We start from the raw sequence: 13,666 nt of genomic DNA, 5'->3' as shown, positions 1-13,666 counted from the left end.
AGACGCTCCAAAACCTCCTCAGACCAGCTCTGGCCAAACCTCAGGTGACATCAGCAGCACCTTGAGACACAGGGCAGGAAGAGCAGGGTTTTTAGAGGGAAGTGCTGTCCCAGGACAGCATCCTGCCTGGAATCATCCAGCTCATGGGCAGAGCTGTTTGTGCACATCAGAACCACACCATGGATCTTCCTTCTCAAAAAAGGGAGGTTTCCCAGCCCAGGGTGGAGCCTAACACTGGAGTTTTAAGGACTTACCATCAGATGAACCTAATGATTCTACTACTGCCTCTCACCCCCTTATCTCTGAGCTCCCAAGCAGACCACAAGAACCGTTTCTGTCACCAGACCTGGCTTAGCCATAAGTAATTTTGTCCCCAGGAATTGCTTTTCTTCAACTTTGAGCATGTGCACACACTGAAGTCTTTGGGTATCAGGTTTGCTAGGAAGGGTAAGCTCACAACTGCTTGAATTTCAGGAAATGTTTCAATCTAAAATCCTTTCTACCTGCACAAAACCATTTCTGTCCAACTAGAATCACAGAATCGCTAAGGTTGGAAAAGACCTCTTAAGAGCATTGGGTCCAACCTTTACAAAAATAACTAAACAAAAACCAACTTCCACTCACAAGGTTTCCCATAATTTAAATTTATTTTATTCTGGAACAGAAGAAACCAGGGAATCACTTTTTCATCCAGCCACCTGTAGGTCAGATCCTAGCAGGAAAAAAAAGACAGTGTCAAAACAAAGCAACCATCAGCTGTGAAGTTCCTGATTTGCACTATTTAATCTAGAGTACACATCTCAGGAGAGAACAACTTGCTCCCACCCAAGCCAAAGGCACCAGCACCCAAATCCTCTTTGGCTTTAGTGGTAACTTACCTATGGTGTGGTTGCAGCAACCCCTGAGCAGCGAGGAGGAGCCTGTGGTTACACAAGTCACTTATCAGTGGCCATCTGTGACACTCAGTCCAAAACAATCTTTATTCTGTTGCTTCTAGAGCTGGAAGACACCACAGAGCAAGGCTGTAAATGTTTCCTTAAAGAAGTCTGCTCTGAAACAATTCCTGCCCCTCTAATCTCAAAGCACTGAGTAGCTTTTAATCTTCCCATTTATCATAAGGCTGCCTCTTCACCTTTTCCCCCCTTACTCCTTGGAAACCAAAAGCCCCACATGCTTTTCCCAGTGGCTGATCCTGCTTGGAACACAGCTGTATTGCCAGAGCACCCAGTGTGACTGGTGGTTTGTGGGGCCATTCCTTCCCTCCCCTTTCACACATCAACCTTGATTTCTTAAGACAATCCCTGTCATCAACTTTGCCGGCTCAGCCCGTCGGAAATTGTTATTGACCTTCTGCAGCAAAGGAATTCTGTTAAATAAAGCGTAAAACCATTTAGCAGAATGCAGCTGTCAGCTGCCTGGAGACAAAGTGCTGTTACAGCCTGTGTATTCAATGACTGTACATCAAGCAAAGATAAAAAATGCATCTATTATTTGCCCTTCAACCTGCCACTGTTTGCTTAAAAGGAACTTAAAAGCTCTTTGCAGCTCTAAACTGTGCTATGACAACAGCAGCTCATGCTCAGCTCCAGAGCCATGCCTGGGCTGTGGGGAGCTGGGTCTGGGACAGCACTTGTGCTGGTGCCACTTGTCACAGGGTGGGAGGACAGGGCACAGTGCCCCACCAGTGCCACTTGTGTCCGTGGAGTCTTTGCAAGGAGACCCCACCAAGGGAAGAAGCACATGAGCCTCAGTGGAGTTTTTTCCTCACAGCAGTGTCAGACAGGGATAACAGCACATCACAGGCTCAGCTTCTCTCCTTGCCCTTGGCTACACGACCCCCTCAAGTCCCACAGAGCCACGCACAGCACAGACACCCAGGTGCCACCGTGCTGATGGCCAGTGCTCTTCCTGGTACTGCTCCTGGTAAAGCCTCCAAAGATTAGGTACTCTGATCAGCACATGAGTCATGCTGCCTACACATCTGGCATATAATTAATGAATTTAAAACAAGCAACACACAATACTGAAAAATTCTCTTACCAGCTTAAGCCCAGCTTAGCAGCTGCCCTCTTGCCAAAGCTGTGTTTGGGCAACAGCAGCCCCAGGACTCTGCAGGACCATTTCCTCCTAAATACAAGTTACAGTGAGAACTGTCAACAAAAGTACTTTAAATAAAGTCTGTCCTCCACTCATTTCCTTTCCACCCCTTCCGAAAAAAAACCCAGCCCTGGGTCACTGAGCAAGAATTAGAGACAGAAATTCTCCACTCAGAGACAGTAATTTTTGCCTCACAAACTCAGCACAGCAGAATCCTGTCCCTCAGACACAGAGGAGCATGATTGCCAGTAGGCTGTCTCACTTGCAGACAAGAAAGTCTGGGAGGTGGATGTTATTTAAATCCCTGCTTAGGAAAAGAAAACCACCAGCTCTCAGACATTGGTAGTTTGGACCCTTTTAAGCTGTTTCAAGCTGACATCCTCCTCCACAAACATCTTAATCCAACCCCCTCCTTGCACACAAGAATAATCCATCCATCCAGCATGTAATCTGTGAGTTTACCCTGAGAAATGCATTCACCAGACCTAAGACAGACACATCCCCTCAGGGGAAGGATTCTTCAGATTGTGTCCTTTCTAGGATGACCCTTTGGGGCACATCCCCGCCCCCAGCAACCTGATGCAAGCCTGAAACTCTCCCAGGGCACCTCCAGGAAGGCAAACAGAGCAATTATTCTTTCACTGCTGTCTATTTCTGTGACAGACACAGTTATGAGATGAGCTGTGTCAAGTGTCTCCATAATGGGCTGACATCCAATCCCTCCTACCTCTAATCCCTTCTGCTCTGGCTCATCTTTGATCACGATGACAAGCAGGTGCTCTGCTGGGCACCAACACCAGTAAAATTCCCATTCATTCCGTGCTGCCTTTCAGCTTATGCTCCATGGCAGCAAAGGGCAGCACACTCGAGTGGCAGCTGCAACAAAGCTACAGCCTCGACTGGCTTAATTACATTAATCAAGCCACTGGGCTTTGATATCCCCTCCCAGGAGCCCCAGAGACACAAGGATATCATCTGACACTGAAAAATGAGTCTTATTTCCGTAGTCTCGCAAAAGGAGTAGAAAATTAAGACTATGGCAAGAGAAATGCTGATGTTTCTCACCATTGTGCAGCTGTGCTGTCAGTCCAGTAGATAAATCAGGTCCCCAGCCAGATGAGTGTTTTAATCCTTTCCTGACATCGTGCCAGGCTCTGAAAGGGAGGAACAGGACAGAGTTAGTTCATGTAGCAAACCATTCCTTTACCTTTGCGTCTTTAACGCCGAGCCTCAGAGTGATACTTCCACAGAGGAAAAGATCAGTTTCAGACAGGGATAACCTTTATCATCACTAGCTCAGCTCCCAGAACAGACAAACCGCGGGGCCTCAAAACCTCGGGCCTGTTCTTGCCCTCGTGGCTCCTCGGCCGGGGCAGCACCGACGCCCGCGGGCACGCGTGGCCGCCCTGACCCACCGCTCCGGGGAGCTCGGACACCCCCGGCGCCAGCGCTCAGGCTGAGCTACACCCGCTGGCTATAAAATACCCTCCCACAGGCGCTGTGGGGAAGAGCCGGTACAAGCGGAGCCAAACCCCGCGAGCTGAGGATCCCGCAGCGCGCCCGGCCTTGCTCCCTCCATCCACCACGCCCGGGGTGGGGGGCACCATTACGCACCCCCCCCGCAGCCATCAAGGCCTCGCAGCAGCCCTACAAGCGGTCCCGGTGGTGCACGGGAGTCCCCCGCACACCCTCCCGCCGTCCCCGCGCCCTTCGGGGCCGCCGTGCCCGCGGATGGCGCCGGATGGCGGCCGGTCCCGCTCACCGCACACAGCTGTGCCGCCATGCTGTTCCCGTGCGCCGCGGGGAGGGCGGGGCCGCGCGCGGGGGCTCATGGGAGGTGTAGTCCAGCTCCCCCTCTCGGGGCGCGAGGGCTGATGGGAAATGTAGTCCCGCTCCCCCGAGATCCATTGACTCCCCCCATCCCGCTCCTTAACGGCATTTATTAATTATTTATTAATTCTTCACGTCCCCGGCACGCTAAGGAGATGTGCGTGATTGTGCTTAGCACGCTAAATGCTTCAAAAGGCTGAACAAGCATTAGCTCGTGGAGGAAGGGGCTAATTAGCCAGAGATCGGGGATTAGTCAGAGATTAGTTACTAAACGTATGTGCCGTGCTTTGAATAAGCGACGCTTCCAGGATGTTCTATGATTGTCCTTCTCTGTGAAAACCTGTCATGAAATCCACAGGATCCTGTCTGGCTTACATATGAAACTATAAATGAAATTATAACTTCCATGTGAAACTATATATGATCCTATTTACATTAGATATGAACAATAACACAGTGTGAACAGAACCAAGGGGAGGAAAAATAAGAACTGCCAATATCACTTTCTTGCCACAGAGGTACATCCACCCTTGTGGAGAAAAGCTCCAGTGATTGGGAATGGAAAGCAGTCAAACTGGAGTCTGAAAGCAGCAAAATCTGAGTACAGGTGACAAGCCCAGAGTCACCTCTGAAATGTCTGAGAGCTGAGGGGTTGTCTCTCTGCTCCTGGATCCCCTCTGACAGCAGGGAGATCACAGAATCAGAGAGTGGTTTGGGTTAGAAGGGACCTCAAAGATCCATCGCCCCTGCCACGGGCAGGGACACCTTCCACTAGCCCAGGTTGCTCCAATCTCCATCCGACCTGGCCTTGGACACTTCCAGGAATGGGGCAGCCACAGCTTCTCTGGACAACCTGTGGCAGGACCTCCCCACCCTCACAGAGATGGTTCCATGCTGCTGCCTGCTCTGGGAGCCCCTTCTCCAGGCAAGGCAAATGAGTTCCCAGGAAAAGACAGCGTGACTTCAAGTTTATTTTTAGTGCCTGGATCCTCCTGGCCTTGCTTCTATTTTAGAACCTGATTTTTTTTTTTTTTTTAATTTATTCCAGAGCACAGATTTAACCCAACTCACAAGTCCTTTACTCTCCAGAATGGCCCATGTTGTTTCTTAAATCTCTCTTAAAAAGTCAACGGGCTGCAAAAGGAACTTTTTTTTTTAAGTGGTCCAAGAAGGCTGTAAACAGATACCAAGGTGGTGCTAAAAATAAGCTGCTTCCAAATTAAGCAGCTGACTGTGAGGTGTTCCCCAGCCCTCTGTGCCCTCTGATAGCTGCAGAAAGCCTCACAGGCTGCCCTGGTCGGATGGGCAGGACCTGGGGGAAGCAGCTTTTGGTGAGTCCTATGCTCTGGCTTGAGGACAAAAGAGATTCCGTGCCTTCCTGCCCCACAGGAGCCTGTGGCACGAGTGTTTGGCCTGGTAGGAAGGCAGATGATGATAGAGAACAGCAATAATTAACACAGCCCTTGTTGCAGCGGCCTTTGCTCTGTGAAGATGGGGCTGGCAATCTGCCTGGCTGCTTTTAGCTTCCCAAATAAGCAAATATGACCCATCACAACTAGAATTAGCCATTTAAGTCCCCAAGGGACGTAAGTTTTTAAAAACAAAACAACTAAAATCCCCCCTTGTGCAGAGTTCAGATCCCGGGAGAGAAGACGTAGACTTGGATGCGCTGAGGGATTTGCCACCGTCTTGATTTTCGGGTGAAAGCTGCTCAGCCCACAGTCTGTGTGTGCCTATAAATGGATAAGCTCTGCCAGGTACCAAGTAACTAATGGACTCAACAATTAAAAGCTCAGGAGAACGGCATGAGCTAAGTGAGGAGTTGATTGGCTGCAATTATTCATGGCTGTAGCGCACGGATAATGTTTCCAAGGATATGTTGGAGTCGGAACAAAGACTCTGGATGAAGAGAGACCGTCATTGCCTTGCCCATGCCAATGCTCTTCTAATTCTCTGCAGCTTCGCCCGTGTGGGAATTAATCACGTTTTCTCAGCTTTTCCCTTTAGAGGGCGATCATGTCCCACAGATCTCCGGCATGGAATCTTCACCAGCGGGAGCTGCAGGACAAGGCAGAGCCTCCCCGAGGTCAGTGGGCCATGGTGGTTCTTCTGAGGGTCTGTGAACCTCCCTAGAGATGTGAAGGAAGTTTAGTCTGGTCTGGACAGTTCTGTTTGAACATATTCTCCTTCCTCAGGCAGCTGCAATGCTGCTCCCAAGGGCAATTTGGACATAATTTAGATAGATTTCCTGTGGCCAATCTCCATCAGTTATGGGATTTTGTTATTCCAGTCTTTGAAAGGTTGAGCAAGCAAGGAAAGCTGTGAAAAGGGCATGGAGATCTACATGTGAGCTTTTGGGGGCTGCTCTCAACTTCCCCACAGAGGATGAGGGGGGCATTGCTTCCTCCAGCAAATCATATGAGACGTTAAGCCCCATCTTTCTGATTTCTCAAGGTGCTTCAGTATCTGTCCTTCAAAGCTACAGCATTACCCTCTCTAAAGAAGTCTGGGCTTTGCTCTGAGGTGTTTGGTTACCCCTAGAGTAGATAATAGGAGAATGGGCAGAATACATGATAGGGGAAGGAAGGACGGAAAGAAAAATGGAAATCAATGACAGAACTGCTCCAACTTCAGCTGGGCTTTGATCCCATGCTCGAATTGAAGGACAAGATCTTCTTTCAGTTTTCCACCCATTTCCCTTCTTAGTTGCCTGTAAATCCCTCAAGGGTTTAGAAACTCTTCATGCTTACTGACACCAGTTTGATTTCCTCTTGATCTCCCCCTCTGCCTGTCCAGGTCCCACCCATCTGTGCTTTCAGGGGTGCCCTGCTGTGGTTATCTTTGACACATGGCTGGGGGGAAGCAGACAGGGTATTTGATCCCATTACAAAGCCAGTTCCCCCATTACCAACTGCATCTGGCTGGTGCAGGGGGCAGCTGCACTGATGTTTGTCTCTGTTAGAAATGGTGGGTGCACAGCAGTGCACAAAGAACAGTCCCTTGGGCTAAGGCTGGAGATTCCTTGCTGGTATTTCAGGTACCAGACTTCTGAGAGAAAAGATCTGCACTGTTAAGAAAAGCCAGCCACGAGGTCTCAGATCCTGGTGTCTGCTGCTTCAAATCAGTCCCAAGAAATGGCAGACAGGCTCTTTGGAGCCTCAGCAGCAGACAAGCAACATCTTCCCACACAGGACAAGGCACACTGCAAACAAAACATCCTTCCCTGCTCCCGGCAGCAAAGCTCTTAAGCCTTCATTTAATGTTAAATACACGTTTAAACCTAAACCCATTCCTCCTCAGCATGTCTTGCATGCTTATGTAGAAATTTAGCAGACTCAGGAATGCTCTGCTGTAACTGGGGCCTATCTGAAAGCCTGTGCACTGAATAATAAAGAGCTTTTTCCTTACAGAATATCTGTGCAACGAAGGGATGGCTTTTCTGGGAGCATGGTAGGATCTACAGGCAGGGCTAAGACATGGATTCTGCAGGCAGAGAAAAGATTGCCCCTTCTCCCAGTAATGCAAAAGAAATGGCAGCTTCAGCCACTCAACTCTTGCTCCTGCTTCTGCCCCTTTTTCTCAACTGAATTTTGGGTACAGTGCAACAAAAAGCAGTCCTAGGCTACTGTCTTCAACTGCAACACAGGAAGCAGCTTGAGGAGACCATGTTGGGAATGGAGTCAAGTTGATCAATGACTTGACACCTTCAGGTCTGTGTCCCAGCTGGGCAAAGTGACCATCTTTGTGTGAGTGAGCCAGAATGCTTTCCCAGCTCCGTTCCTTGAAGGAGCCCATTGGAACAGAGAGCCCACCACAAAATGTTCCAGCGGCAGGGAGTGCACAGATAAATCCTGGGGCCAGACAGATGCACTGGTGCAATAGTAGCAGCAGGAATCCAGTTTCTTCATGGACGAGAATGTTTAACTAAAATATATACCCTCAGAGCATACCTGGAGATAGAAGGTGTGTACAGCTACAAAAATGCCCTCAAAACTAAAAGGAAAACCTTAACACTGCAAAGCTAGTGAGACAGGAAAAAGATTTCCTTTTAGGCCAAGTTAGATGAGCACAGAAAGGAGAGTTGTCCTTGCTTTGGGCAAAGAGATGGATCCTCTCTATTTTCTGTGTCAGCCTGAGAGATTACAGCATGGTAAGCAGAAAGGGAGTGAGCTGGTATAAAAATATCTGGGCAATATTAATGAGAAACTTCTCAGGTCCTCTTTTATCACAAACAGTGTTTCTGTTTGCTTGGATTACTTGGCCACCCAGCACTTGGTTCAGCCAACCCAGCCTGCACTGTCTTGTAAGCAATATTTCATCTATCAGGCTCAGATACAAGAAATATGCTGGGCAGGCACGGAGCAAACAAGCATATTCTTGCAAGTAATTAGCATAAACTGCACTGAGGTCAAGCAGTTGTGTCGGGAGCACAATGCAAATCAACATTTCCTCCTCCTGCAGATGGAAAATGGAGAACTGCAAATGCCATATCTCCAGCTCACCCCTTGCTTCCCATCGTTTATTCCAGAGGAAGGGGATAATTGTTTCGAGGTGCTTTTGAGAACAGCATCTCTGCTGCTTTCGTTGCTTAATGAGAAAGAACATGTTTAAATGATGGAAGGTCACGTTATTTCAGGACCTTTCAGGGCATTTTTCTTGCCCTTGTGGAGGGAAAGCAGGCCAAGTGCCTAATTTGACCAAATCTGAAGTGGTAAACTGAGGCCTCACAAAGTGACAGAGGGCAGCTGGTTAAAGGCCACTGGTTATTCCTTCTGCTATCTTTGTTGAGGACAGTCTCCCAGTGACATCTGCTTGAAGGAGCCCTGCTGCAGGGCATCAGATCAAGGGCCACCAAGACTAATGTAATTTTTTCCAAGAGATGTCCAAAATGAATGCCTAGGGAATGAAGGAGCAGCATTATTACATATGGTACATCTCCCAGAAACTTCCCTGCCACCAACCATTTGAGGGGTGTGACACTTGAGAGCCAGAGGTCATTTCACTCACTCTGCTAATGGGTTTTCTCTGGAATGGAGATTTCAGTAACTTTCTTTTCCATGAACTTGCCCAGTCCCCTTTTGAACCTGTAACAGTCATTCCCTCCTGTGGAGAAGAGAGGGACCAGCTTCCTTTCTTTCGTTTGTTCGGTGTCTGGCTCCTGCTTGTTTTGCTTGGTGGCCCCAAGTTCTTGTACAGGAAGAGACCATAAATGGAGAATTCCTCCCCACTCTCTCACTGTGCAGGCAGAACTTATGGTTCTACTTATCCTCCCCTTCTCTTCAGGCTCACAGGTGTGATGTCTTCAGAACAGATCAAAGAGTGAGCATAGTGTTGTTTTAAACCACTGTTTTCCTCTAGAATGTGATCTATCCACTTGCAGATGGCTTTTATGGTCTCTAAAGCCTCCCATGGATTACCCTGTGCTTGACTGTATAAACATTTTCTCTATCCCACATCCTGCTTCCACAGCATGGCTCGTACTCACTTCTCTGTCCTTTCCCTCAGTCCAAACATCCTGCAGAAAGCCTCCAGCTTTCCTTGACAGCCTTCCTCACTCTCTTTTCCCCACAGGTTGCAAATAAAACTCAATCAAGCCCAGCGCAAACCCCCCAGATTCCTGGAGACCTGCCTGCAGGGGAAAGACTCACGTGCCTTTCCCTTCTGATCGAACTACCAACACACGTCCTGCTGCGCTGCTGCTGCAGAAAGGTCGGTCTGTCTCCAGCCATCTCCCCCCTGCACGTCTCGAGTGCTCTCATCTCTTCCCTCAGCTGTCATCTCCTCGCTGCCGAGGGAGGTGGGCGGGAGAACACGCACCGCGGGAGATGGCTAATCCTCCGTAGCGCTTGTGCTCAGGGATGGGAGAACTCAGCTGCTCCGGCATCCTCCTCCAGCTCCCCTCCCTCCCGGTGCCAGGGGGAGAAAACCACGCCGTGTGCACCAGCGAGCGAGCTCTGCGACCTGGGGAGTGCTGCTGGGGGCTTGGGGGGCTGTGTGGTGAGAGCTGGACGTGCACTCCTTTATGTACCAAACCAGGGGTTCCACTTGCCCACACACTGCAGAGGGGAGGGAACTGCTCCCTGAGACAGCAGGTCTCAGGGTAACCCCCTCCCCCAGCAGCTGGAGGGGGCACGACTGAGGATGAAGTGGGCAGGCAAGGTGAGGCAGGGGGGACCAGGACAGCGTGGGTGGTACTGCAACAAACCACAGCACCTGGTTTGCCACGAAGTTGCATGTGAAGCGCTGCTGACTTGGAGCAGCTGGCAAAAAAACTGGAAGCAAACCCCCTTCCTCCCCAGTCATTATTTAAACAGTATAAAGGTCTCTGTAAATGTTTAAAACAACGTGGTTGGGAGGGGAAGGAGGAAAGACAAACAAGTTTGCTGTTTCAGCTTTGCAGAAACAGATCTTGTTTTTTGGCAGGGTTTCATTCATCCAGAGGATCTAGCTCCTAGCATGCTTTGGGAGGCTCCAGATTCATAAGCACTTCCCAAACATCTTCCTCCAAGAGGCTGCACTTTGGCACAGGCACCACCCTTGGTGTCTGTGTTTGGCCAGTGCCTTGTGCTGTAGCATCCCAGTTCATGGCCAGGGCACCTATGCCAGGAGTCAGTGGCTCTGAGTGCTCGCTCCCAATGATGTTTTTCTTTCCCAGACCTAAGTCTCATGATGGTCAAAGCTCAGCAGGAGCCAGGGAGCTCAAAGGAGGAAGATTCTGTGGGCTGGCTGACTGCTGGGGTACCTTTCCTACACGTGAGCAAGGCAGGAATCAGGAGCCCCTCTCTTCCCTGAGCACCTCTCCCGGTTCTCAGCTTGCTGCCTTTCCTTCCTCATCTGTCTCAGTACAACTGCCAGCACCTGCTGCATTACCACAGCAGAAACCCTATGTAATTCCTGTTCAAATACACAGCTGGCAGCATGACTTCAACTAATTCAGCTTTTTGCTGTTGAAGAGCTGGAGCTGTATCCTGGTTTGGCTCCAGGCTGAGAGGGAACTGATCTGAAGCCCTGGGCATTGCAGGCTGCTGGAGATTGGTGGCTGCTCTCCAGCCTCCATCCAGATCTAATGCTCCGTGTCCCAGATCCCAAACCCTGGAGCATCAGTCCTGGAGGAGAACCAGCAATTGTTTGGGCTCTCATGGGTGAGGGGGGGCATCCTGCTCAGCATAAGGGAGACTTTGGGCTGGGAAAATGAGGGATCATCCACGAGGAACACGTGAGAACCAGGTCCCTGGGGACCAGAGGATTGTACTCCCCACCAACTTGCCAGGGGTCTCACCCGTTCCCCAGTTCCCAGTCAGGGCTAATTTCTGCCCAGTCCTGCCTGCTCTGCTCCTGCCCAACCAGGGAAGGGTTAGCTCTTGAGCAGGGCTGCTCCTGTTGCCTGGGGCTCTGTGTAGTTTGGAGGGAGGGAGGGGGAAAACTCTGATACTATTTTCAACCAAAGCCTGAAGAGTGATGTGAGGGACCAGCTGCTTGTGTGCTGTCCTGCCTCTCTGGAGTCCTGTTCTACTCAAATCAATAACTGCCCACAGACAGCACCAGCAAAAGCTGTTGCTGGGGTCTCCTCTGCTTTTCTAACTTCAGCCAGATCCTATGCAGAACCTACACTGAGATAAAAGAGACTGACACAGTGTGAAACCTTCCTCCTCTTCAGCAGATGGTGTTTGTGACAATGGACTTTGCTTGTGTGGTTGTAGCAGAACGGCCTGAGCTGGCCGAAAAACAGAAAGAGAAGCTGCAGGCTGGGCTTGCTGGGACCAGCTTGCTGTGTAAACCCGGCCTGAAAGGCTGCATCACAAAGGAGCTCTTGTTTTTTCAAGGATCAGGCTTTTCTGCCATCTCCAACTTCCCAGCTAAAGCACTGTCATGACTTGCCTGCAGTCGGTAGCTCCAGCCCCTCTGCAGCATTCCTGGCACTCTCCCGGGACCTCGGTGAGCGAGGAGGTGATGCGTGTCACAATGTGAACTTCATGTTACCTTCACAGAAAACCTAAATGCATCTTAACTGGGGTTAACCTGGTGTCACTGCCTTAGGCTTTAGCACATCGGTGCTGCATCTGTCCTAGCTGTGAACTCTACATGCTTCATGCCTGAAAACCCTCACGGTTGGAGGAACAGTGCCCTGACTTGAGTGAACCACTGAGATGGTGTGAGTTATGGCTGGTACTGCTGCTGACTGAGCCTGTTCCTGCATATCCTGCTAAAGTGATCATGGGGAAGGTGAAGCTGAACCTCCATCAGGCCCATTGCTGTGAGACTGAGACTGCTGAGCACGAACTGCAGTGGATGCTTTCAAGATAAACCTCAGTCTCAATCAGGGTGAACAAGAAAAAGCATATTGCCTTGATATTGTCTGGAGGCTGCCTTCTGCACCATGACTGAGGGTGGAATCTGGTTACCATCAAGAACCAGGTGTCAGCTGGCATAAGCCCTCCAAGAAACTGGGTTACCAATATTTCTGACCTGATTCCATCTATCACATTCAAGACGTGAGCGAATACAGAGCAAGTGTTGCTCCTTCAGCAGGAGAGGCCAAGAAGCCATGTGCTCTGATGCTGTTTGCATGTCTCAGCTAGTCCCAAGCCTCCAGAAACTCTTTTCCCAGTTCCATTTTGGCTGTCTGAGCATCTCCCTGTTCCCAAGCAGCCTGCCATGCAAACCCTACCAAACCACAGCAATCTGTGAAGAAGCTGATGAGCGTGGCAGGGAGACTATTGCAGGCTCAGTCCCACGTTTGGTTAATACCCAGAGGAGATGTTTACCTTCACGAGGAGAGGGGCTACGTACATCTGTCAGCTCTGCTATTCAAGCATGCAGCAATCCCATGGACACACACACCACCTGAAATCCGAGAGCCAGCTCAGCCCTGTGTACACATCTCCTCACCAGCCTGACTCTGATAGCACCAGGCTTTCTCACAGTGCTTGGAAACAAACCTCACTTAGCCCTGACAAGCCTCAGAAGCTCTTTCACAGCAAGCCATGTGTGAACTTAATGTGTTCTGTACCAGCACCATCTACCTGCCTCTACCCTCCTCAGTTACAATAGGCACAACAGGCCTGGGCAGGTAGGAGGACACTGGGCACAGCTGGACTTGGACGCTGGAGGGTTCAGCCAGAGTCCACTCTTCCCCACAGCACTGCCTTCAGCTAAAGATCAGATCTCTCTTTACCTCTTCTTTCACTCAAAGCTCTCAAAGCAGTGCCGTATGGATGCAATCATGATGTTCATTAGTCTCTGTCTGAGCCCTCTCATGTTGCAAAATCCCTGGAGGGGACAGGCTGGAGTGGGATGGGGTTTGCTGCAGCTGAGCTCTGGTGGTTTTCCCCCCGGGGTTTCAAGAAGTTTTGTTCCACCCATGAGAAGTGCCAGGCATCAGGGGAAGATTTGTTTTTTGGCAGCTGTTTCCGTTTTGCTCTAGAAAACTGATGCTGTGCTAGGAATGCACTCTGACTAAAACTCCTCTGGGCTGCTCAGGTCAAATAGCAAATTGCAGCAATAGGGGAAATGGGGGACAGGAGAACACTTCTGATCCGTAGAGCAAACAGAAGGGCCGAGCCCTTTCATTTCCCTTTCATCCTTCCCTGAGCCAAAAGCAGGAGGTGAGCAGTTTGAGGGAGAGGCAGAAGCTGGGGGTTGGCAGGCTGCTTCCTCCCACCTCTGGCAGCCACAGAGCACAGACATGCACACTTGGCTCTGCCTGTGCCTGCTCTGGAGAGCTCTGACACTGTCAGTC

At 50.1% G+C, this 13,666-nt stretch overlaps 1 long non-coding RNA gene and 1 other non-coding gene across 8 annotated transcripts; both read right to left on the bottom strand.

Moving 5' to 3' along the window:
• Positions 1-628: 628 nt before the first annotated feature.
• On the bottom strand, positions 629-9,766 carry LOC127475772 (uncharacterized). Of its 7 annotated transcripts, XR_007906323.1 has the most exons (6): positions 9,576-9,738; positions 3,860-6,052; positions 3,163-3,251; positions 2,041-2,127; positions 879-999; positions 629-712 (listed from the first exon to the last, which is right to left on the bottom strand). It is a non-coding gene; the product is annotated as an uncharacterized LOC127475772 (long non-coding RNA). The 7 variants fall into 7 exon arrangements; XR_007906325.1 differs by lacking the exons at positions 3,860-6,052; positions 9,576-9,738 and adding an exon at positions 9,745-9,766; XR_007906324.1 differs by lacking the exon at positions 3,860-6,052 and having other exon boundaries at positions 9,576-9,720.
• On the bottom strand, positions 3,321-3,397 carry LOC127475903 (small nucleolar RNA R38). The gene has a single exon (XR_007906376.1). It is a non-coding gene; the product is annotated as a small nucleolar RNA R38 (small nucleolar RNA).
• Positions 9,767-13,666: the final 3,900 nt, after the last annotated feature.

This window comes from Manacus candei, unplaced genomic scaffold (assembly GCF_025592945.1).
Source record: "Manacus candei isolate 608988 ecotype Guabito, Panama unplaced genomic scaffold, ASM2559294v1 h1tg000047l, whole genome shotgun sequence".
Classification (NCBI taxonomy): Eukaryota; Metazoa; Chordata; class Aves; order Passeriformes; family Pipridae; genus Manacus; species Manacus candei.
Note: the sequence above shows the minus strand (reverse complement) of the source record. Positions and strands in the feature narration are given on the sequence as shown.